This window comes from Pseudophryne corroboree, chromosome 5, assembly GCF_028390025.1.
Source record: "Pseudophryne corroboree isolate aPseCor3 chromosome 5, aPseCor3.hap2, whole genome shotgun sequence".
Classification (NCBI taxonomy): Eukaryota; Metazoa; Chordata; class Amphibia; order Anura; family Myobatrachidae; genus Pseudophryne; species Pseudophryne corroboree.
In genome coordinates this window covers 811,029,012-811,044,471 of record NC_086448.1, presented here as the reverse complement: position 1 = coordinate 811,044,471, position 15,460 = coordinate 811,029,012, and positions in this window count along the sequence as shown.

Below are 15,460 nucleotides of genomic sequence, written 5' to 3'. Positions count from 1 at the left end.
CAATATCTGTTACCCAGGGATCTAGGCATGATAACACCCAGATGTGACTGAAATCTTTTAGTCTCGCACCCACCTGCCTGATCTCCAGGCTGGGAGGTCCACCGTCATGCAAAAGATTTTGAGGAAGCAGAACTTGGTTTCTATTCCTGAGATCCTGTTGGTGCAGGTTTTCTGGATTTTCCCCGACCTCCCCTAAAGAAGGTGGAGGGGGGTTTGGATTTTTTAAATTATGTGGATTGAAAGGACTGCAGTGTAGATGAAGGATAAGATTTCCTAGCCGGTGGTGCTGCTGGGGAAGAAAGGTTGACTTACCCGCAGTTGCTGCAGAAATCCACGCATTCAATGCGTCCCCAAACAGAGCCTTACCTGTGAAGGGTAGGTTCTCCAGACTTTTCTTGGATTCTGTATCCGCAGTCCATTGGCGTAACCAAAGTCCCCTGCATGTCGAGACCGCCATGGACGTAGCCCTCGCATTCAGCATGCCAATGTCCTTCATGGCCTCCACCATGAAACCTGCAGAATCCTGTATGTGACGCAAAAACAATTCAATGTCACACCTATCCATAATATCTAAGTCAGTGGTCTCCAACCTTAATTGGGGTGTGAGCTACTCGAGAAAAATTAAACCTCCTGAGGAGCTACTAAAGTTTTTGAAAAAAAAAAAAAGCTGTACTTGAATGGTTGCTGGTGCGCTCTCAGTGTTAAGACTGGACTCATGGGCAAAAAAATTTCTGGCGCCCCTCCCATTGCTATATTAAAAGTAAAGAATCAGCGTGCGGGTGCTCCAAAAACAGGGTGTGGTCTCACTGCAGGGTGTGTGGCATTGCAGGAAGAGACTACCTTTTACCCCAGTTTTGCAACCTGCACGCCCAGACATTGGCCACCACAGGAAAAAAAAATCCTGATTCATGCCCCTTACATTATTTGTCATTTTCCTCCTTATAGTAATGTCTCTTACACATTATGCCACACACGTAATGCCCGTGACGCATTATACCACACACAGTAATGCCACTTACACAATATGCCACACACCATAATGCCCGTTACACACAATGCCACACACCGCAGTGCTCCTGACACATTATTCCACACACCGTAATGCCCTGACATATGATGCCACACACCGCAATGCCCCTGACACATTATGCCACACACCGCAATGCCTGACATATTATACCACCTAATGCAATGCCCTCAATACATTATGCCACATACCGTAAAGGCCATTACACATTATGGAACACAGTAGGGTTTCTAATTAATTTTAAATTACCTGCTCATTGCCAGAGGTTTCATGCTCATTGCCAGGGATTTCATGCTCTGTGTATCCTACTTTTTGCCAGGGGTGTAATGCTTGATGCTAGGAATGTAATTGTCATTGCCAGGGGTTTCATGCTCTGGGTTCCATGCTTGTTGCAAGGGGTGTCATGCTCATTGCCAGGGGTTTTGTTGTGTAGGGTATCAGCGCTGGCTCAGGACGCCCCTCAGCACTCACAGCATGTGTTGCTGAGCCTACATTGGAGCGCAGCCTGTCAGAGCTGCGCTCCCACCCTTGTGCTGCCATTCCTGCCGGCGATCCGCTAACTGGGCCGGCGGTGCTGTGCTCACCACTCTTCTTTCTTCTGGCTCTGTTAGGGGGTGGTGGCCATGCTGCGGGAGTGAGCGGTCACCTCGTGAGCTTGCGATCAGCACCCTCAGGAGCTCAATGTCCTGTCAGCGGAGAGAGAGAACCATTAACTTCAAGAGTTGGTTCCTACTCCCCCCCTAAGCCCAATGAAGCAGGGAGGCTGTTGCCAGCAGCCTCCCTGTAACCTAATATCTCTATTAAAACAAAAAAAATAAGAATACTCCTAGGAGCTCCTCTAGCTGTGACCGGCTCCTCCGGGCACATTTTATAAACTGAGTCTGGTAGGAGGGGCATAGAGGGAGGAGTCAGCCCACACTATAAAACTCTTAGAGTGCCCATGGCTCCTAGTGGACCCATCTATACCCTATGGTACTAAATTGGACCCCAGCATCCTCTAGGACGTAAGAGAAATAGACATGAAAATGGCCGATGCCAACTGACATTGATCTCGGATGACATCAGCTGAAAAACGGAGCTTAATAAATTTCCCTAGTTATGTTTGCTCATGCTGCTGTAACAGCCAAAATCCTTGTGGAGGAAAATACTGAACTGGGGGGAAAAACGCAATTGGCCGTCATGCCCCTCAAACCTCCTGACATTCAGTACTCTTTTAATGCCACACATATCTACTTACATGTCCATCAAATGGACTGACTTGCCTTCACAACTCCATCATGACATCAGATCTCCCTACATGCCCCATACATGCCATCGTACATCACTACCACAACCCTTATATAATAACATGCCATCAGACCCTCATAAATGTTGTCTACACCTTTGCATGCTATCAGACCTTTCCACATGGCACCATACCCCTGAAACATGCCATCAGATCCCCTCGTCATGCCTTCCAATATCCAATATTTATAAAGGGGTTGACTGGCTGGCAGAAGGTACATTGGCTCTGTAGCAAAGGACACAACCTCTGCTTTTTTAACATCTTATCAGCTTGTGGAAGAAGGGGTTTGATTCCGCACAGAGCTTGTCTAGATAATGTCACACAAGTATAGTGTTTTGTGAAATTAGAATAACCAACATAAATCAATCAAACGCTTGATTTTAGAGTAATGTCTATATCCATTGGCAGTGTTCCCAAGAGTCAGAAATGATATATAAGAGTTCCCCAACACCAGAGTCCTTCTTTTCTCCTGTAGCTTTCTTAGTAAAGATATGCTGAAGAAATGTACAGTGCAATAATGTTCAGCATCACTAACACTACTGCAGTATACCTGTCTTTCTAGCAGCAACCTGCTATGACTTATCAACTAATTACCGCAACTTTCACACCCTCTTTTTCAATGTTCTTTGACTGTGACTGAACAACTGTGTGAGTGCAACATTGATATGCCCATTGTATTACACAATGCTTCAATAAAAAACATATTACAAAAAGAAAATGTGTTACGCATTAGAGGCAATGTGGAAACTAATTTTACTAGACAAACGGCACTTCTCACCGAGATAAAAACACAATGATCACATCACAGGGATTATAAAATCAGGAATACTCTACACTGTCAGAGATCACAGTACTGCAGGTCCTACAGTCTGTTAGAAAAGCCTTCAAGATTAAACAAACAGTACAGATATTTTTTTTTTTTATGCAATCAGTGTTTATTGAAACAAAAGAGCAAAACTTACATACAGCCATAAATTATCCAGTTGGGACATAATAGCAGAGAACAAGGATGTCAAAAGAAGAATGACGTAAAAATAGTCCCAAAGGGTAGTATAGCTATGTAAGTATGAAAAGTCCCAAAATGGTACCATTCCACTTTGCTGCATAAATGAGAAACAAACATAGAACATTAACAATTAGAAGATAGAAACAGATAGATAAGAAAATGCAAAGAGACGGAAAGATCAAAGAGAGGAGGAAAGAGAGGATAGAATACATGTGTCATCTAAGGGGTCGTGGCAGGAGAGGCGGGGACTATGGCAGCATAAGAAGCATAGTTTGCAGTTTCCTTAAAGCATAGCCAACTGTACCAGGTGGTAGTAAAGTCAGAGGAGGATAATTTTGAGGAGGACGTAAGGTCATCCATTAGCATGTATCGGTCTATTCTCTGGAACACCTGAAACATAGGAGGATGAGTCGAGGATCTCCAAAAGCATGGTATGGTTGCCCTTGCAGCATTCATCAGATGTTGGAGTAATGATTTTGAAACTTGAAATGGGCATGTCAGTACAGATAATTATTTAAGATGCTTTGATAGATGGTTTTTGGTGTCAGTCCATCAGGACCACTTCAGATAACATACAGTATGCTGTGCAATCAAAATTCCAGTTGAGTAAACAGAAGATTGGTATAAGAAAAAAAATAGCAATACTAGAGATTTGGGCAGGGGCAACACTATAATAAAGTGGTGTCACATCAACTTTTTGAAAGAACCATATGATACCTTTACTGGTCTATTCTATCTTCACCTCACCACTCAACACCACTTTAGACAGGGGTGTAATTAGGGACTATAAGAAAGTTTACTACCTACCTTTTTAAGAAATTTAGGAACCACCTAATAGAGTGCTCATAGCAGGAGACCGGTGGGCAGATACCCAAATCAGAGAACGTAACAGCATCTGTGTTCTTTGAGCATGTTCAGTATGTAATATTGATGATCACAATGTTGGTAGTCATTATTTAGACCCCATAATGTCAACAAGGGAAACATGTCAATGGACAACATATTGACATGTTCAACATATCGAAATTCACAATGTCAACTTGCAGAAAATGAACAGACATAATGTTGATATATTTAAAATGTAGATAGCCAACATGTTGAGAGTCACATCATGTCAGTACCCAGTTTTAAGCCTAACCCTAACACTAACCCTAATACAAAAATGTAAATTTTTGGCATTTTTTCTTTGTTGACATGTCACGTGCCAACATTTTGCAAGTGTTGACCTGTTGGATATCAAGGCATAAACTGTTATAGCTATTGTCATATCCGGGTCTAATGGAAAAGTTATTCACAGGTATATAACTTGCCTAAGGGTAACAAACTGCAGATCATTACAGATAGAACACAGTCAGACTGGATTACAGTTATAATCAACGTTCCACAATCATCAATATTGGAATATTTTAAAGAATATGTTTGTTGATGACCTTGTAGGAGACCTACAAAGTTAATGTGGCGGTAGGGTGGACCCAGGACCCCACTGGGATCCCCAAAAAGCTTGGGCCCCAGTAAAGTGTACCCTCCCCCATCTTGATGCTCCTGGTCAGGGCAGTCACCTGCATCTTGCTAATCTGCCCAGTAAAAGTTTGCCACTAGTAAGATTAGGCCAACAGTTTTCATTCAATTTCCTTCAACAGAACCTTAGTGCTCCTAAAATATAATATATCAATTAAGAAATGGGTGTTTTATTTGTTGCAGTGATGAACTGAAATGAAATGTGTACACGTTTGATAGGGTGTGGATTATTAGATCTACACTAAAACGGTCTACAGTCAAGGGTCAAAAGGTCAACATTGAATAGGTGGACAGGGTCAAAAGATCTACAAGGTCAAAAGTTCAACATGGAAGTAGTCAACACAAAAAAAGGTAAGCACAATGTTTTTGTTTGTTTTTTTTGGTGTTTTGACACTTTTCATCCACAAACAAGCCCCGTTAGTGTACCGTGTTCACCATGCTTCAGGTCTGGTCGTAATCCAGGTGTATGGTAAAGTATAAAAAGGTTGAAAAAAAGTGTGTCCACCAACCATTGTCATGTCAACCTTTTGATCCTGTCGACCTTCTGACCTGTCGACATTTTACATATCAAGCTTTTGACCCGATCACCCTTTTGACCTAATGCATGTCGACCATTAGTGGTTGACCTATTGACTGTAGACCTCTAAGTGTAGATTTATAGACCAGATACCTTTTGGTGAATAATTGCATGAGATATAGTGGCAGATGTATTAACCTGGAGATAGCATAAGGAAGTGATAAACCAGTGATATGTGCAAGGTGATAAAGGCACCAGCCAATCACATCCTAACTGTTAATTTACATATTGGAGCTGATTGGCTGGTGCCTTTATCACCTTGCACATTTCACTGGTTTATCACTTCCTTATGCCTTCTCCAGGTTAATACATCTGCCCCATAATTCCATATACTTGGCTAGTCTTTGCAGACAAATATATTCTAGAACTGTATGACTCTATAGTGGGCGTAATATACAGCTTTTAGTGTAACTAAGACCAAGCATAAAAACTTAAACGTTAAAATACTGTAGCAACTCATCAAAGTTTTACAGGATAAAGATTACAGTATTGTTTTTCCAACTGAGACTTTGTAGTCTGATTCCCATAGATGTTCGCCAGCTGCGATAACACAGCCATCCCGCATGTCGCAGCCCAAAATGTTCATTACAAGGAGCTTTCCCTGCTGTTTGTTAAGTGAATGTGACCAGCAGGAGTTTATCTAATCTCTGTTGTTTTTTTTTTCTGATTTGCTGGTAGAATTGTATTTTATATTATTAGGTAAGAAATCCATTAACATATTATAAATAAGATCAGCGTAATCATCTTGATTACATAGTAAGTGCTTAGTCTTGATGATAATGAATTTAGAGACATCAGTATGAGTGGATATGACATCTCCCTGCCCTCCACATTATTGTATCATTTATTCATTTATAAGAGAATATTGACTTTGGATAAGATTCTTATTTAGGCTGATACGTTTTTGTAATTATACTTAGAAGACTTGAAATGGAGTAAAAAATGGGGAATGGAGAACTTTTCAGTAACAATATGACAATATATATGGTGTAATGGTTAGAGTTACTGCCTCACAGCACTGAGGTCATGGGTTCCATTCCCACCATGGCCCTAACTGTGTGGAGTTTATATATTCTCCTGGTGCTTATGCTGGTTTCCGCCCAAAATATACTGGTTAATCCTGACAAAAATTAATCCTAGTGTCTGAACGCACATGTAGGACAGACTAGATGGGCCATGTTGTTCTTTTTTACTGTCAAATGTTATGTTTCTATGTTTAGTCTCTCAAAAAATAATAATAAATAAACATTATATATATAATATATATATATATATACTAAGTGATTCATCGCGCCCTACGGGCGCTCTTCACACCGTCGTTTGGGGCTACGCCCCGTTAATCCCTGCACACCTTTGGACATACGCAGGCCGGTAGATAACAGAATCAGAAACACAGGGCAGTATAGAGGGCATACACAAATGGTGTCCGGTTGAGAAAAGATAGAGAGGCGTGGGGGGGGGGGGGGGGGAGGGAATGTACAGAAACGCTGTGCGATTGGTAAAGGATAGGGAGAGTCAGGGTGGTAGGGAGAGGATAAAGAGAGGGAAGGTGTTAGATAGAAAATACCGTTGCAAGAGGCTACGACCCGTTAACCCCTGCACGGGCTTCAGCTGTGCTATAATTGTTATTATATGGAGTATTACCTGCAAAAAAGTTTATGCTATTGGGTAAATATTGCAAGGGGGAAGGGCGTGCGATTGTCAAGGGGGCATAGCCCTTTGTGAGGGCGTAAAGATTGGCCGCAGGGCACAATGAATAACATAGTGTAGTATATACTGCTAGTGTATGCAGCGCAGCTTATACACACAGTGGCCACAGGTATCAGAGCCGCGTATACACACAATGGACACAGGTAGCTGAGCCGCTTATACACACAATGGCCACAGGTAACGGAGCCACGTATCCACACAGTGGCCAAAGGTAGCAGGGCAGCTTATACTCACAATACCCACAGGTAACAGAGCCGCTTATACACACAGTGCCCACAGGTATCAGAGCCGCTTATACACACAGTGCCCACAGGTAGCAGCGCAGCTTATACACACAGTGGACACAGGTATCAGAGCCACGTATCCACACAGTGGCCAGAGGTAGCAGGGCAGCTTATACACACAATACCCACAGATAGCAGAGCCGCTTATACACACAGTGCCCACAGGTAGCAGAGCCGCTTATACACACAGTGCCCACAGGTAGCAGAGCCGCTGATACACACAGTGCCCACAGGTAGCAGAGACGTTGATACACACAGTGCCCATAGGTAGCAGAGACGTTGATACACAATGTGCCCACAGGTAGCAAAGCAGTTTATACACACAATGACCACAGGTAGCAGTGTTACTTATACACACAATGGACCCCGGTAGCAGTGCCACTTCTACACACAATTCCCATAGGTAACAGAGGCACTTATACACACAGTGGCCACAGGTAGCTGAGCCGCTTATACACACAATGGCCACAGGTAGCAGCACCACTTATACACACAATGGCCACTTTTAGCAGCACCGCTTATACACACAATGGCCACTGGTAGCAGTGTCACTTATACACACAATGGCCACAGGTAGCAGCACCACTTATACACACAATGGCCACAGGTAGCAGTGGCGCTTATACACACAATGGCCACAGGTAGCAGGGCAGCTTATACACACAATACCCACAGATAGCAGAGCCGCTTATACACACAGTGCCCACAGGTAGCAGAGCCGCTTATACACACAGTGCCCACAGGTAGCAGAGCCGCTGATACACACAGTGCCCACATTTAGCAGAGACGTTGATACACACAGTGCCAACAGGTAGCAGAGACGTTGATACACAACGTGCCCACAGGTAGCAAAGCAGTTTATACACACAATGACCACAGGTAGCAGTGTTACTTAAACACACAATGGACCCCGGTAGCAGTGCCACTTCTACACACAATTCCAATAGGTAACATAGGCACTTATACACACAGTGGCCACAGGTAGCTGAGCCGCTTATACACACAATGGCCACAGGTAGCAGCACCACTTATACACACAATGGCCACTTTTAGCAGCACCGCTTATACACACAATGGCCACTGGTAGCAGTGTCACTTATACACACAAAGGCCACAGGTAGCAGCACCACTTATACACACAATGGCCACAGGTAGCAGTGGCGCTTATACACACAATGGCCACAGGTAGCAGTGTCACTTATACACACACAATGGCCACTGGTACCAGAGCCGCGTATACACACAGTGGCCACAGGGAGCTGTGTCACTTATACACAAGGCCCACAGGTAGCAGTGTCGCTTAGACACATAATGGCCACAGTATTACTTTTTTTTTATTAATCCAATGTCCATTGGTAGCATCTATACTCACAGAAGTTCAGTGTGTGTGTGTGTGTGTGTGGGGGGGGGGGGTTTGGAAAGAGGGTGGGTTCAGTGAGGTGGAGGTGCCTATCCATGCCGCTGATCACCCCGATTCAGGGAATCACTTGTAGCGGCTGCGGATGGTGTCCGAGGTGCTACGTGTGGTGGAGGGATGGGTGCGGGAGGGGGTCCAGAGGTGTTGCGGGTGCTGGAGGGGTGGGTGCAGTGACACGGATGGTGGAAAGGGTGCAGAGATGCTGTGGGTGGGGGAGGCGTAGGTGTGGAGGGGGCGCGGATGGGGGAGGGGGTCTAGAGGTGCTGCGGGTGGGGGAGGTGCAGGTGCGGAAGGGGAGTGTAGATGCTGTTGGTGGGGCAGGGGTGGGTGCAGGGGGCTGTGGATGAAGGAGGGGGTCTGGAGGTGGTGTGCATGGGGGAGGAGCGATGTAGTGGGGGGGTGTTTGGGGAGATGGGGTTGCAGGGGGGGTGAGGTTGGGTGATAGGTTCTAGAAGTGCTGCAGGTGGAGGGGTGGCTGCAGGGGAGCCGTGGATGGGGTCCGTAGGTGCTGCGGGTGGGGAAAGTGTGGTAGGTCCACGAATGGGGGAAGGTGTCTATAGATGATGTGGGTGGGGGAGGGGGCCGGAGGTGCTGTGGTTGGGGGAGTGGCGGCTACGGGGGTGTGGTGGGGGTCCGGATGCGCTGTGGGTAAGGGAGGGGGCGGGGGGTGCTGCGGGTGTGGGTGCTACGGGTGGGGGAGGAAGCGGGAGTGCCGCGGGTGGGAGGGGGATGCAGTGGATGCTGTGGGCGGGGGGTGCTGCGTGTGTGGGTGCTACGGGTGGGGAAGGAAGCGAGAGTGCAGCGGTTGGTGGGCAGATGTGGTGGATGCTGTTGGTACGGTGGGTGGAATGGAGGATGCGGGGGTGTAGCGGGGGGGAGAGGTGGGTATAGGGTTGCGGGGGTGCCGCAGGTGGGTGAGGGGTGGTGGGTGCTACGGGTGTGGGTGCTACGGGTGGGGGAGGGGCGTGTGCCGCGGGTGGGGGTGGATGTGGTGGATGCTGTGTTTGCCGCGGGGGGGGGGGGTGGTGCGGGGGGGAGAGGTGGGTATGGGGGGGTTGGGGGAGGGGAGGTTGCGGGTGTGTAACGGGGGGAGAGGTGGGGGATGTGCGGGGGTACTGCAGGTGGGGAGAGGGGTGGGGGGTTTGGGGGTTGTGGGTGATACGGGTGGGGGAGGGGGCAGGAGTGCCGCGGGTGGGGGAGAGGTATGTGCGGGGGACAGATGTGGTGCTGCGGCTGGGGGCGGGAGTGCCGTGGGTGTGGCAGGTGTGGGGGGTGCTGCGGGTGCTACGGGTGGGTTAGGGGGTGCGAGGCGGATATCGCGGGTGGGGGGCGGATGTGGTGGATACTGTGAGTGCCGCTGGTGGGGGAGGGGCGGGCGGGTTTTATGGTGCGGGGCTGTAGCTGGGGGAGTGGCGGGTTGTGGGTGCTACGGGTGGGGGAGGGGCATGTGCTGTGGGTGGGGGATTGATGTGGTAGGTGCCGCGGGTGGGGTGGAGGGTGCAGCGGGGGGGAGAGGTGGGTATGGGGGTGGGGTGGTGGAGGTGCGAAGGTGCTGCAGGTGGGGGAGATGGCAGGAGTGCAGCGCGAGGGGGAGGGGCATGTGCCACGGGTGGGGGGGCGGATGTGGTGAATGCTGTGGGTGCTGCGGGTGGGGTGGAGGGTGCGGGGGAGAGGTGGGTATGGGCAGAGCCTACCATAACCAATATGATGCCCTAGGCAAGATTTTGGCTGGTGCCCCCTAGCACCGCCGCTAGTTCTGCAGGAGATGCCTGGCATGAGTCAACTGGCAGCTCTGCTAACGTCGGGCGCCTTTTGTTTATGAAAATGCATCATATTATTTGCATACTATGTGTCTAGGGTGCACAAGCAGCTTCTGCTGATTAAAATGATATGCAGCATGCCTATATTCTGTGTGCGACTGCGTGTCAGGAATCGTCTTACCAGACTGGCATCCGTCCGCCGCTGCGGACTCCGTCCTGGCTCCCTGCGGTCACCTGTCACCTATGCCCCTGCCATGGGACATCATCTGGATCCTGGGGGCACTCCTGAACCAGCGGGCGTGTGCGCTCCGCGTCCCCGCTAGGCCGCGGCGTGGGCGCCGCCATGACAGTCTCCAAACAGCTAGTATGCTGCGGCCAATCCGGTGCGTGGCCGCACCCACTTTCCTTTTCTCCATCCAATCCCTGCACACCATGGGGTATATAGGAGGCACAGTTTCACCTCACAGGCATCCTGGACTTTGTGTCATTCTGACAACCTGCATGAAAGGATCAGCTCCTGTCTCTCCTGAGTTCCTGCTAGAACTTATACTCCTGGTGATTCTGCTTACTCCCGTGGAACTTCAAGGCTCAGCAATACCAGCAACCTGCATTGGGCTTCACACTCATCACCACCTTGTGTGCTTCAGCCTGCGGTTGAAGACTAAACTCCAGGTGTGTTCATTTCCTCCACCTGTGACACAGCTTGCTGCTGCCAGTGCCCCATCACCTGCACTGTGAGTTGGTCTCCTGCTAATGCTCAGGTTTGCAATACTTATCATCTGTCTTAGTTCTCCGTTTTAAACCCTGCTCTGGTTCCCACACCAGAATCATTCCATTGACTTTCATTCCGTTGTTTATAATTCTGGATATGATTTCTCAATTCACCTATCACCCATTGCCATAGACTTTGTTATCATTTCAAGTATTGACTTTTTCATCTGCTATTATTTCTGCTGCATTTCTGTTATAATTATCTGCTGAATAAATACCATTGCGCTCATGCGCAAAAACGTGTTACAACCTCCTCGTCTCTTTCCTCCTACCTCCACTGACCCACTAGCGCCCCCTCCGGGGACACAGACCAAACACAATCTGACAGTAAGTCCAGGATCGATGGACTCGGATGGTGGACGGAGTGTGGGGTCAGAGGCCTTGCAAAATCTGGTCTCCCGTCTGGATGGTCAAGAGGTTGCGCAGCAGCAGATGCTTCACTTTCTACAAGGGATGTCCTCCCGATTGGATACACTGCAGCAGTCTCTGCCAAGTGTACTCTCACCTACTGTTACCCCAGCACCTGCCAGTGCTGTAAGTTCTTCTGTGTCGGCTGCATCAGCTCCAGTGTCACGTCTGCACCTGCCCGTGCCGAGCAAATATGATGGCAGTCCTAAATCATGTCGCGGGTTCCTAAACCAGTGCGAAATACAGTTTGAGTTATTGCCACATAACTTTTCTACACCAAGGTCCAAGGTTGCCTACATCATTTCCTTACTCTCTGGATCTGCTCTGAATTGGGTGTCTCCCCTGTGGGAACGTGCTGATCCCCTGATCAGTAACTACTCTGACTTCGTGTCAACCTTTAGACGGATCTTTGACGAGCCCGGTCGTGCAACATCAGCTTCGGCAGACCTAATCCAAATTCGTCAGGGTAATCGAAGCATGGGACAATATGTCATCCAGTTCCAGACGTTGGCTGCAGAGGTCCAATGGAACAACCAAGCTCTGGTAGCAACCTTCTGGCACGGACTTTCGGATCGGATCAAGGACGAACTGGCAACCCGTGACATTCCTGTTCAACTGTCTGACTTGATCTCCCTGTGTATAAAGCTGGACTCTCGCATCCGCGAACGCAATAATGAACGCGCTCGGAGTGAGTCTCGCAGAGTAAGGTTCATACCTCCTGTACAGTTTCAGCCTCCCTCTTCTTCTGACGAGCCTATGCAGGTAAATAGGTCCCGCCTAACCCCTGAGGAACGGGCAAGAAGAATACGAGAGAGGCTCTGCCTATACTGTGCTGCTGCGGGTCATCAAATTAACTCCTGCACAATGCGTTCGGGAAACGCCAGGTCCTGACTTGTATGGAAGGAGTCAAGTTGGGATCATTCTGTCAAGCTCCTTCTCAACAGGATCTCATTCTTCCAGTGACGCTAGAAACTTCTGCTGGGCTCCAGTCTGCGTCAGCATTAGTGGACTGCGGTGCTGCAGGAAATTTTATCTCCCAAGCTGCGGTAAACAAATTCTGCTTGTCTACCTGTGAACTTTCTTGTCCTGTTTACATTACTGCTGTGGATGGTAGTAGAATCACCAAAGGGAACATTTCACATCAAACTACCCCAGTGGTTCTGGGAGTTGGATTTCTCCATTCAGAAATTATCAAGTTCCTGGTCATTCCTCAAGCCACCCAGGAGATTGTCTTGGGTATGCCTTGGCTCCAGCTACATAACCCACAGTTCGACTGGACAACGTTGCAGCTTACCTCATGGGGTTCACACTGTCATCAATCCTGCTTAGCCCAAGTGTGTCCTCTTAAGTCCACCGAAGTGAAGTCACAGCCAAGTCTCCCAGCAGTCTATCAAGACTTCGCAGACGTCTTCTGCGAAAAAGCTGCTGATATCCTGCCGCCCCATAGGGAATGGGATTGTCCCATTGATCTCCTTCCTGGCAAGAAGCCACCCAGGGGGCGCACCTATCCTTTGTCTGTTCCTGAAACAGAGGCGATGAGTAACTACATTAAAGAGAATCTTCAGAAAGGATTCATCCGTCCGTCATCGTCACCCGCTGGCGCAGGTTTCTTCTTTGTCAAAAAAAAGGATGGAGGACTGCGTCCATGCATTGATTATCGGGGTCTCAACGACATTACTGTCAAGAATAGTTATCCCTTACCACTCATTACCGAACTGTTTGATAGAGTTAAGGGGGCTCGCATCTTCACCAAGTTAGATCTCCGCGGTGCCTATAACCTCATCAGAATCCGGAGTGGTGACGAGTGGAAGACAGCCTTCAACACTCGAGATGGCCATTATGAATACCTGGTAATGCCATTTGGGTTGAGTAATGCTCCAGCGGTATTCCAACACTTCGTGAACGAGATTTTTCGTGATGTCCTGTATAAGTACCTCGTTGTTTACTTAGATGATATTCTTATCTTTTCTCAAGACCTTCCATCTCATCGCCTACAAGTCTGTGAAGTTCTCCGACGTCTTCGTGAGAACCGTCTCTACGGGAAGTTATCCAAATGCACCTTCGAAGTTCCCTCTATACCCTTCCTGGGGTATATAATTTCCGGATCGGATCTTCAGATGGACCCGGCAAAATTGGAAGCCATTGCCAATTGGTCCATTCCAAACTCCCTCAAATCTATCCAGCGATTCCTGGGTTTTGCCAACTATTATAGAAAATTTATTCGAGGATTCTCCACTCTCATCGCTCCTATTACCAACCTGACTCGGAAAGGGGCAGATCATTCCAACTGGTCAGAAGAAGCCTTGGCAGCCTTCCGGAAGATCAAGCTAGCCTTTATGTCTGCTCCAGTGCTGTCACAGCCAGATGTCAACAGGCCGTTCGAGTTGGAGGTAGATGCCTCTAATGTTGGGGTTGGAGCTGTTCTCTCCCAGAAGGGATCTGATGGGAAAGTCCACCCTTGTGGATTCTATTCTCGCAAGTTTCTACCTGCAGAAGCTAACTACTCCGTGGGAGATCAAGAGTTATTGGCAATCAAACTGGCTCTCGAGGAATGGAGATATCTCCTAGAAGGGGCCAAACATCCGTTTAACATCTTCACGGATCATAAGAACCTGCTATACCTAAAAGCAGCTCAGTGCCTTAACCCCCGCCAGTCCAGGTGGGCTATGTTTTTCTCACGTTTTAATTTCAGGCTTCATTTCCGCCCAGGTTCACAGAATGTGAAAGCCGATGCATTATCCCGGTCCATGGAATCAGAAGAGGGAACATCTGACTCTGTGCCACATTCCATCCTGAGTCCCGTGGTTTTCGCTACCTCTCAAGTCTCTCCAGCTCCACCTCCGGGTAAGACTTTTGTTTCCCCAGAACTCCGTCCCAAGTTGCTAGCTTGGGCCCACCAATCCAAGTTTACTGGTCATCCTGGTGTCCTGAAGACATTCAAGTTCCTTTCTGCGTCATATTGGTGGCCAAAGATGAAAGTGGACATCCAGGATTTCGTGGCATCCTGTCCAAAATGTGTGCAGCACAAGACTCCTCGTCAGTCTCCAGCAGGTCAGTTACAACCCTTATCAGTCCCCAGTCGTCCTTGGTCTCATCTATCAATGGACTTTATCACTGATCTTCCACCTTCTCAGGGACATAACACTATTTGGGTTGTAGTGGACAGATTTTCCAAGATGGCTCATTTCGTTCCTCTCCAAGGTCTCCCTTCTGCCCCGAAACTAGCCCAGATCTTCCTACAGGAGATCTTCCGTTTACACGGGTTACCCTCCGAAATAATATCTGATCGGGGGGTACAGTTTGTTGCTAGGTTTTGGAGGGCCCTCTGTTCTGCCATGCAGATAAAATTGAAATTCTCGTCTTCATACCATCCTCAGACGAATGGGCAGACAGAGAGAGTCAATCAGGAACTTGAGACTTTCCTACGGCTATATGTGACATCCTCCCAGGATGATTGGTTTAATCTGCTCCCATGGGCCGAGTTTGCCCATAACTTTCGTTACCACACTGCTACAGACACGACACCCTTCTTTGCAGTCTATGGGCAACATCCCCGAGTACCTGAGTTTCAAGAACTTCCTCACGTAGATGTTCCTGCTGCCACTACTGCTCTGACCCAGTTTTCCTTCATTTGGAAAAGAATCCACGTTTCCCTCAAAAAAGCCTCCAGTCGTTACAAGGTCTATGCCGACCGTAA